This window comes from Neophocaena asiaeorientalis, unplaced genomic scaffold (genome assembly GCF_003031525.2).
Source record: "Neophocaena asiaeorientalis asiaeorientalis breed wild unplaced genomic scaffold, Neophocaena_asiaeorientalis_V1.1 scaffold43, whole genome shotgun sequence".
In the NCBI taxonomy this organism is placed as follows: Eukaryota; Metazoa; Chordata; class Mammalia; order Artiodactyla; family Phocoenidae; genus Neophocaena; species Neophocaena asiaeorientalis.
In genome coordinates this window covers 9,624,657-9,634,954 of record NW_020173674.1, presented here as the reverse complement: position 1 = coordinate 9,634,954, position 10,298 = coordinate 9,624,657, and the positions used below count along the sequence as shown (strand labels likewise).

Below are 10,298 nucleotides of genomic sequence, written 5' to 3'. Positions count from 1 at the left end.
AGGGCGCGCGGTGTGGCAGGTGTGAGATCCGTAGAGCCCCTGGCACCAGTGTGGGAATGGTGACACCCGTGGCACGGGCGTGGGCAGCGTGGGTCTGGCACAGGCAGCGTGGTTTTCCCGGCACGGGTGTCAGAAGACTCACCCCCACCTTGGTGCGGTGGTGGCCGCCCAGGTGTGAGGCGGGCGCAGCCCTCAGTGCAGATTGATGATGGGCACAACACTTGGACCGGTTCTGGAGTGGCGGTGGCCAGCCTGTGGGCGCATGGTGGTGCCCCTGGCAGGGGTGTGAGGAAGCGCTCTCATTAATAAGGTGTCGGATGGTTCTGGCCTTGACGTGGTCTGGAGTGATGGCACCGGGGCTTGAAGAATTTGTGTCCTCAGCACGGCAGGAGTTCCTAGCGTGACTGTAGGAAATGGCCCTGGCACAGCGTGGTGCCAGGGCAGCCTGGCCCTGCGAGGGGAGAATCCATGGCCCTCAGACCCTGGTGGATGGGAAGGGTAAATACCCATCCTGCCACCGTGGTGATGATGAGGGGCATTGCCTCTGGCACTGCGGGCCCACCTTTAATATCTGTTGGGTACACTGGACTGAGGAAGGCAGAAAGCTGAGAGAAGGTTGGTGTCCTTTATAATGGACGTGAAAGAGAGATGCCTGGAAATGCTTCTACCCTGAGGACGCTGTTGGTGATCCAGATGGAGACCTGTCCTAGCATTGTCCTGGGCTCATGAATTCATCTAGCTTTGGGGAGGAGAGGAGAGGTGGACAGTTCTCAGCTCTTCTCACTCTCCCCGAACGTGCGTCCTGAGGAATGTGCAGGGCTGAGAGGTGGGCCACGTTGGTGGGCAGGGGGAGGTGTGTTGCTGCGTCCATCTGTAGTTCCCGGGCCCTGCCTTTTCCTTCGCTCCTGGGTGTCTGGGAGTTGCCTCTCTTCTACGATGCTTGGAAGCCTTTGGGTCCAGAGGCTCATTTGGGTGATGTTTGAAAGACGAGTCTGCAGCCACCAGGAGTGTGCTAGGATTGCGTCTGCCCTCACCAGTCCTTTGAGAAGCTCTGGGCGAGGGTCACAGTCAGCGTCACCTGTGTTCTACTTCACAGAAGGGCGATTTACGACCCCCAGAGAAGTCTTAGGATGTGGGGGAATTTGTTAGGTCTTTGTGGATCTCTTGGGGGTAGAAGAATAAATGAGGCTGGGCCTGGAGAAGACCTTTAGGAGTCCAGAAAGACCAAGTTGAGGGTATGGGAGACTAGGGTGGGGGTGGCAGCTCACTTGCCAAAGTGGGTGCTTGGAGATGCTGCTGAGGTTCCTCAAAGCTAGAGGTTGTCCAGTGCATACGGAGCCAGAAAACGTGAATTCCAGCCTTGCCTGTGTGACCTTGAGCAGGTGACTTTATCTCTCAGAGACACATCAGAAGGTGGTCGCAGAGGATGAAAGATGGTGCCCATGGAAACCCTTTGTGAAAGGCTGTCCAAAGGTCAGGGATTATCATCAGGTAAAGAGACCAAGGCAGGAGGCAGAGGAAATGGAGGCACGGAATGTGATTGGGGAGGAAAGCGGCCGGGAGGTCGAGGGCCTGTCACAGGGAATTAGAGGCCCTGAGCGTAAGGGCTCCTGGTGGGGAAAGTGGGGTCTGTTGACATTGCAAGTCAGCTGCCGAACAGGAACCAGGCCCCAGGGCTCCCGAGGACTGTCCGAGCGTGGCTGCAGCAACTGTAGCATCCTGCAGGAGTGGCCAGAGCGAGAGGGAGCGCTTCGCCGGGGCTTGCAGACGTGCTCGTGGCCGCGCAGGGCTGGGAGGTGTCCTTGGCTGACAGATCTGGGGTACCTGGGCGGGAGCGAGACTTGGAAGTGTCCACTTTCTCTTGAGAATTTCCTTTAGCTCTGGGTTCAGAGGATGGGGGTGGGGAGAAGCTGCATCAGAGTTTTGGGGGCTGTGGCCTGGAGAGAGCCCAGTGGGTCAGAGTCACCAGAGGGATGCAGGGCTGGGTGGTCCTGTGAGTGAGGTTGAGGCTGGTTGGCAGGAGGCTGGGGCCCGTGGGGGACGCCCTCGGATACACGGGGCAAGGAGAAGGGGCGATGGGCACCCTCATAGGGGGTCTCTGAGGGCAGACAGGTGTAGCAGGAATTCCCCAGGACGTGGGCCCACTTCTGCCTGAAGGGCCTTCCCAGGTGGAGAAGCTGAGGGTGGCTGGCAGTTGGCTTTACTTTCTGCCAGTGGGGCCTAGTTCCTGATAATGGGCTGCAGAGACTGGATTACATAGCCCACGGCTAGAAGGCTTTGCACTGGAAGGCCCGATTCCGTGAACCCAGGCCCGGTTTCTCCAGCATTCCATGTGAGTGTCTGCCTTAGCCAGCAACCATTTCACAAGCTTGGTCCCGAGGCAGAAAGTTTTTGTCCTGTGTCCATGCTGCAGTGTCAAGCCACAAAGGGGGAAAGAGGACACGGCCCCCCAGGCCCCTGCCCAGGGGTTGCCGCCTGGACACTGCCTGGCACTGCAAGTGCCTCCTCGGCTACTTGTTCCCAGGTCATCCGTGGGGTGTCCGAGGCCTGTCCCACGTGCTCCCTGGGCCCCTTTGGCTGCCTCCCCAGGAGTTGCCAGCACTTGAGCTCCTGCTTGGAAAGCTCTCCTAGTGCAAGTCCATTAAGAGGAAGCCTCAGGCCTCCCTGATGTGAATATTCGGCATTCACATCCCCTCAGCTCACCCACCACACCTCCGCCTGTTTGTTCTGACTTGTGGCTCAGCCTCATGGTTTGGGGATCCAGGAGCCACCCCTTTGCAGCCACCCCTTGCCATCTGCTTGGGATGCTGGGACTCTGCACAGCAGAGCTGGGTGGCAGGCGGGGCAGATCGGAGATGTCGACAGGAGGAATTGGCCTCTGTTTCCCAAAAGCAGAGCAGGGCTTTCTTCCGAGTCCTCAGGGTTTGAGGCCGCAGGGAGCCCAGCCAGGTCACCACCACCCCTCGTCGTACTGCACAGCTGCTGACTTTGAGCAGATGCCAGCTGGGGCAGGGGGCTGGTAACGCAGGAGCGGCCATCGAGGGCAAGTGGCTGTCTGGAGCTGAGATTGTTTTCAACTCTGGTCCTCAGTCCTATTCCTATTTCTTTGTCCGTGTTTCTCCAAAAGTTGCTTAACTCAGCTCCTGGCAACCTTTCCTTCCTCAGCCACCTCATACATCATGGTGCCCAGCGGCTCAGCTTCAGGGGTGCCAGGGAATCGGGCATCTTTGGGCAGAGGCTTCCTGGGCCACAGCTGAAGGCCCGGACCTTCCCCGCAGTCCCTCTCGCCGGGACCAGAAAGGGATCCCCCCTTAGAGTTTAATCGCCTGTTGGCCCACGTTCCATCTGAGTTCAGTTTCTCCCTGGAATAGCTTTACGTTACACTCTAGTGGACCGGGTGAGTGGCGCTGGGGAAATATCAACGAGCGTGCGGTCAGAGGACGATAAATCTTTTAGAGCCGTGGAGCCCAGGACATTGTGGGATGTGGTTACATCTCAGCGGGTAGGGCTAAAGACTGTTAATCTTGATTTTCCTTTTTCCTTTCTGATACCGACTTTGGCTGGACTGGATCTCCCTGGCTGGACAGGACACTGGGTGTGTAGGCGAGGAGGATCCAGGAAAGCCCCTTCCCTGTGGGGTCCTCTTGGCTGCTGAGGGGGGTCCAGGGAGGTGATGTGGAGGGGAGTGGTTTGGCCACAGGTGAGGGCGGTGGGCAGGAGTGCCCAAGTCCTCTGCAGGATCACGGTGGAGACGGGCAGGGGTGGGGCTGTTGTCACTGCACGGCTGCCGGGCGACTGCACGTGTACAAAGCCGCGTGTGCCCGTAAGCAAGCGTTTCTGTGGGAAGTGAGGGCTGAGGGGGTGTGGAGCGCCTGGTGGCGGGGGAGCTTGTGGGCTCCTGTGTCTGGCTGGCCTGGTGTCGGTGGGTGTGTGCAGTGGGGTGTTGCTGGGCCCCACGAAGCAGGAGAGAACTGTGGGAGTCAGGGGGAGGTCTCCTTCCAGCTCCAGGAGGGTGCGTTTAACGTCTCCATGTGATTCTTACGAGAGCAACCTTTCTGCTTTCTCAGTATTCCTTAGAAGGACGCCCAGGCTGGGGGTGTGGCTCTCTGACGCCCATATGTACTCACACACGCCTGCTTCCACCTCCTCCCCAAGCCCACTGAGAAGTCAGCCGGAGACAGTCCGCCCGGGTGACAGAAGAGAGCACTGTAGCCCAGAGGCCTTACGACTTGGGACTCTGAAGTCAGACTCGAGTTTGAATCCTGCTATCTCTTTACACCTCAGTTTCCCCATCTGTAAGATGGGGACAGTAAAACCTCCCACAGGGGTGGTTGTAAGAATCCCATGCCTGGCGAGTGGAGAGCTCGTGATGGAGGCAAGCACGTTCGGTTTATGTTTTTGCTCCTGCAGGCAGGATCTTTTCCACAGAGAAGCAGTTACATCATCATCTGCTTACATTAACAGCAGGGGAGATATCATAGGTCATGTCCCTTTTCTCGATAAAGAGAAATTAGCTCCACCCTACCCTTGGCATGGATGGAATCTGGCCTATCTGTTAATAGAATCACATGCCAGATAATGTTTTGGCCCCTGGGGAATGGTTCCACTCCGGCTGAGTCGATAGTTATTTCTTGAGCACCCACCGAGGGTTGGGGTCAGTGAGGGCCATGAAGATGAAGTGGACACACTAGTGCCTCTACAGTATAGATTCGGGTGTTCACAATCTATTGAGAAGATATGAGATGGACACAGAGGTCTATGCTGTAACGTCAAGAGGCAGGTGCTACCGGCGATCAAAGGAGATCAGGGGAGACTTAAGTGGTTCGGTGACCTTTAACCTGGGCCAGCCAGGTGATTGTAGAGGAAACGGCAGCAACGGGGAATGTGGCTGGGAAAGCGAGGGGCTGACCGTTTGTGGTCTGGCTTGACTATGGGCGCCGGAAACGGAAGTGAGGAAAGGTTGAAATCGTGAGTTGGGGCTGGGTCCCCAAGAGCCACGACAGTGAGGCTGAAGGTTTGGCCCATGAACGTGGGCAGTCCCTAAAGTGTTCTGAGCGAGAGTCTGGCAGCCAGTGCCGGCGGGACCTGGTGGCAGGAGTGGGGAGGCCAGCTGGCATCTCGGGCGGGCGCCGGGTTTGGAGGGCTTGAACTGGGGCAGGGGCCGCCCTGGGGAGGGCGGGGAGAGGCCACCCTTACTGATTTGCGGAGGGGAGGTGGAGGCCCCAAGGTCTGTCACTTTGGTCAGTAGAGGCGGGGGCTGGAACAGGGCCTCTTCCCTGCCTCTGATGCGGCTCCCACACTTGACTTTCAGCTGCTTTGACTCCAGTGGGTTCCAGGCCCAGAGTGTGAGTGGGAGGCTGTTGGGGATCCCCTGAAGGAGGCTGTTCTCGTCCCTGAGGACCCACTGAGGGGGTTCCAGTATTCTTAGCACTTATTTCCAGGGTTTGGTCATTTTCTCACCAAATTACCCCTTGAAATTTCTCCTGCCTGAGTTCAGCCCAGGAGGTTACTATTCTAGGAAGTTTCATTCACCTGTGTTCTGAGAGCTGCTCCTGAGAACCAGTTCCTCCACCTGGAGATGCTCCTGGCCACAGAGCCTGCAGGCCGGGGCCAGAGAGGCTGGGCTGTGCCGTGTAAGGTGAGGCGGGATGCCGCCTCTAATTCATCTTGTCCTCGCATCTCCTGGAGCCATTTAATTAATTTATGATTGATGTTCCTGGACTTACTTGAGGTTAATTTATTATTGATGTCTCTTCATTATAGACAATCTACCCTGCACTTCCCAACACATGGCTGCCCCTGCTGGGCAGGCCTCACGGTGGGGTGAGCTTGGGTGGGGCTGCTCCTCTGGCCCCCACCCCCACCCCCACCCCAGGGACAGCACCCTGTACTTGGCTTTTGCCAAACCCTCTCAAGTTTGGGGGTCGGGAGGCCTCAGGGCATCTGTCTCCAGGAGCCTTTGCCCAGCCACAAAATAACAGTAATGATAGCAATCGTTTCCATTTTGTGAATTCGGGGAACTCAGCCTGGCACAGCATACAGTATAGACGGGATCCCATTTACTCCTTGTAATAGGTATCCCTCTACTCCCCCCATCCTTCTACCCCTGTCTTACAGGAGGCTCAGACAGGGTGAGTTACCTGCCCAAGGACACACAGCAAGTAGGTGGGAAGCCAGAGTTTGAAACCAGGACCCCTCCCTCTGCTCTGTGAGCCCTGCCTCTCCTTCAGGCCCACACAGCCCCCCCCTCCCGTGACGCCTTTCTTCCAGCCCCACTGCACCCCGGGACTGTCCTACCTGACGTGATCCGGGGGCAGAGCGCCGGTGCCCCTCTGAGCGTGTGTTGTTAAATGTTCGTGGCTTGTTCCCCTCGCTAATCCACGTCCTTGTTGAAGGCTAACAGTGATGGCAAATAGCACTTACTGAGTGCACACGCCAGGCGCCATGCTAAGCACTTTACATGCGTTCGCTCATTTAATCCCCGTGACCACGCGAGAGGCAGGTGGTGTTAACCCATTTTATAGGTGAGGTTTAGAAATGTGCTCTAGGCACTCAGCTAGTAGAGGGCAGGGCCTCCTGGACTCCAGCGGCCTTGAGATGCAGGGTGCTGGTCTCGTTCTTCCTGTAATTCTCACCTCTCTCCATCTGCTCCGGCCTGTGTATCAGATATCTGTATATTTATCCAACGCCTCAAACCTTTCGCCTGTCTGGCCTGATGTGTCGGGCGCCATCCTTTGCCATGCGGACCAGGAGTACCTACTCCTGGGATCCCAGGATGGGTGATTTTAGGGAGACAGCAAGGCAGGTGGAGGGTGCTGGGCCTGGATTCTGCCCCTGGCTCTGCTGGGCAACTTCAGATGAGTCGCTCAGCCTTTCTGAGCCTCGGTCGCCCCATTTGTATAAGAGCAACAATGATACTCTCTTCTCCTTCATGGGCTGTCCCCATGCTCAGAGGTGATGCTGGATGGGCAAGACACTGTACTGATCAAGGGTTAGAATTGCTTATGTGTGAGATTCAGAGCTTCACAAGCTGGCGTGAAGGCCAGGAATGCTTAAGCCGGGGCATAGTCCCGAGCCGGGGCATCTGCACCCACCCTCTGAGTTGCCCGGATGGGCTAGTGAATTCCATGGTTTGCCAGCTGGAAGGCCTTGCTCAAGGACCCTGTTGGGCCAAGAGCTGGGCAGGAGGTCCCTAGAGTGGGGGCCAGACCGCAGTCTGGTGTCCCGGTTGGCTGACCAGTGCCTGGGCCCTTGGAGGCCGCCCTACCTGCGCTGGGGCCTTGGGTTGTGTGGCAGTGCGTGGGGCCCACCTGGGGTTCTGGGCCTCGCCACCCCTCTGGTCTCCCACACGCCTGGGCAGCCTGACCAGGTCGCTTCAGGCAGGGTTTGGTGAGGAAGGAGGACAGTTCACCACACAGCCGCCGGGACCTCTCCTCACCCCTCAAAATATGCGGAAAGCCTGGTGAAGAGGTGAGCCTGCGTCTGTTCCGGAAAGCGGTGAGACTGTCAGCCTCTCGATGGCAGGCTTCCCAGGGCGTTGGCTAGAAACCCTCTACTTTCTCATCAGCTTTACTCCGAGCACGTTTCAGCGCCGAGCTGGGCATGGGGAGTGCAGCGTGTGCTTTCAGGGCTCCCCCGGGCCCCGGAGAGGAGGGCAGAGGCCTCAGACTGTGGGTAGGGGCGAGGCCTGCCTGGCATGACTGTTGGAAATCTGTGGCCGGGCTGCAGTGAGGTGACAGCTGGTTTCACTTCCCAAGTTTCCACCCTCTGCAGGCGGGGATTACATCAGGCTCCACTTCATCCACGCTCCTGCACTGCCCTGGGACAGCTGCCCTGCTGCAGCTTCAGGCCGGCTGCAGGACCTCCCGGCAGCCCTGGGCCCAGCAGCCGAGGACACTGTCCTGGCCTTTGCAGTCTCGCCGGATGCGCTACCTCCCATTTGGCACTGCCCACCTGGCCCGCTCGGGACTGCCGGGTCTCCAAGACGATGCTGCCCTTTCGTTCCTCCCATCACCCACCTCTGATTCATTTTCTTTCTCTTTAAATTCAGTGTAACATAGGCCTGCAAACATGGACTTTAGCATAAAGCTCTATTCGAGTCCACTACTACTTGGGCAAGTCACTTAACCTCTCAGAGCCTTGGTTTCCTCCTCATCTCTAAAATGGGGGATCTAGTGGGATGTGGCACACCGGGCAGCTATCGGGATCAAATGAGACGCTACCTCTTTGGAAGTTCCACCCAATGCCAAGAGCACTGTCAGTGTTACCTGCTGTCCACTCTTCTGTCCCCGCAGGCAGTGCTAAACTTAGAGGACCCTCCCTTTCCTGGGGCTGCGTCCTGCAGCCAGGCAACCCTTGCACCACCCCTGGCACTTCTCAGAGCTGGCAGTGTCTCGCCGTCCCTCTGGCACTGACCCTGTTCCCGCCCCAGCAGTCTCTGAGGCTGCCCGTCCTTCTTTGGTCCCTCTCCTAGTTTGGTTTCCTTCCCTTTGGCGCCTCTTCCATCCGGCTGCCTTTTTTTTGGTCCACCTTTTCCTCCCCTGAGGCCTTTGGGGGAAGCCAGGTCTTTCCTTAGACACTCTCTGACCCCCCTGTGCCAAGTGGCAGCCCCCCAGCCCCTCCCGCTCCCCTCGGCTGTGGGTGAGCTTGTGCATCCCAAGCATGGCAGTCATGACTTGGCCTCACAGCCAAGAACACCGGCAACCTTGACAAGTCCAGAGTCCCGTCCGGTCCGTTCCAGCCCTGGGAGCCGGTTGGTTGGGGCAGCGACTGGAGAAGGAGGCCAGCCTGCGGGGCCACAAAGCCCCGCCTGAGGCTGGAGGTTCCCGTGACAGCAAAACCTCCCTGTCCTCCTCGGTTCCAGGGACGTGTGGAAGGAGAAGGCCAGAGTCAACCCCAGTGTCCCGGAGCCAGAAAAACCAGCCCCATCTGGAGTCTCTTTCCTCCTGGGAAGCCAAGGAATTTTTCTCAAGAGGTGGTTTCAGCCTCATACCTTTGAGAGAACTTGGTCTTCCGCCGACACCGTCCCTGGGACTGGGGCCAGATTGCGGAGCAGGGAATAGTCCTGCCACTTGTAAACTCCCGTCCACCCGTCCTCAGGGACGCTTGTCAAGCAGCTACTGCACGCTTAAGCCTGTGCCCGGAGCTGGGAATAAGAAAAGTTATCACCACTTCCTCAGAGAGTTCCCAGGTCAAGGACTGACACATAAACAGACAAATGTAACAGCAACAATAGCAAAGCGAGTCCTCTCTGCCAGGCACCTTCCTAAGTGCTCTATGTGCCGTAACTCATTCAATGCGAAGGCTAGCGACCGCTCTCGTGCGGTGGGCGCTCACCGTGCTGCTCTGTGCTGGGGCACTGCCCTGGGACGGAGGCGCGTGTGTTTGACAGCTGAGGGACAGGTTGAGGATCTCAGCTTCCCTGGAGAACTGAAGGGACCTGCTAGAGGCCGTGTACCTGCAGCCGGCCGGGTGGGCCTCGGACCCCCGTCTGTCTGGCCCCTGCTCTCAGGGTGTTCATTCTTGCTCCCCCATCTCGCATCAGGTTCGGGGACCCCGTGAGCCACAGGAAGGACAGACAGGTTCCTACAAGAGGAAGACCCCCTATGGCCACCCTGTTGCTGAGAAGACAAGCCTGCCCACTCCTTCGCCATTGCCCGTGTGTGTGGGCCCGTCTGTGGCTCGGACCCTGCGCCTCGCCGCCCTGGCAGGTAGCACAGGAGGCTTCCTCTCACCCCCACGCCCCCTGCCAGCGGCGCTGAGCCGCGAAGATTGCTCTCCTTGCTGCCTGCCCACCCTACCGTGTAGTTTAATAAACGCCTAACAGAGGGCCCCCGTGCTCTGGGGCCGCCTTCTCCATTTCTTGGCCCCTTCAGAGAGCCTGACCCCCACCCCCACCCCAGGTGAACCCCATTCAGCAGGCTACCGGCGGCGGTAACTAAGCCGGGCGCCCAGCCCACCACCTGCTCAGTACGTTATAAAAGTTTAACCTTAATGGTGTAATGAGCTCCCATCATGAAACAGCTGGAGCGGTGCATCCTGGGATGTATAAATTATAGGAGCCCTCTGAAGTTGTAACTGGAAATGGCAGCAAGTGGAAGGTTGAAAGGGGCCGGCCTCGTTGGGCTGAGCACGGCTATTCTCTGCTACCTTTCAAAAGGCCCACGGAGCTGAGTCTGGCTGCGAAGAAAGAATGTCCTCAGACCAAACTGAACTCCTGGTTGCTCCGCCCCGGTTCCCACTTCCTGCCCCCGACTGTGTCCGCAGAGCCTGCGGGCTTAGGAGGCGGAACCCCTACC

At 58.1% G+C, this 10,298-nt stretch overlaps 1 protein-coding gene across 3 annotated transcripts in view; it reads left to right on the top strand.

The window, feature by feature from the left end:
- Window positions 1-10,298, top strand: part of DAGLA (diacylglycerol lipase alpha) — a 62,160-nt gene that overhangs the window by 543 nt on the left and 51,319 nt on the right. The gene's annotated exons all lie outside the window — the stretch shown is intronic.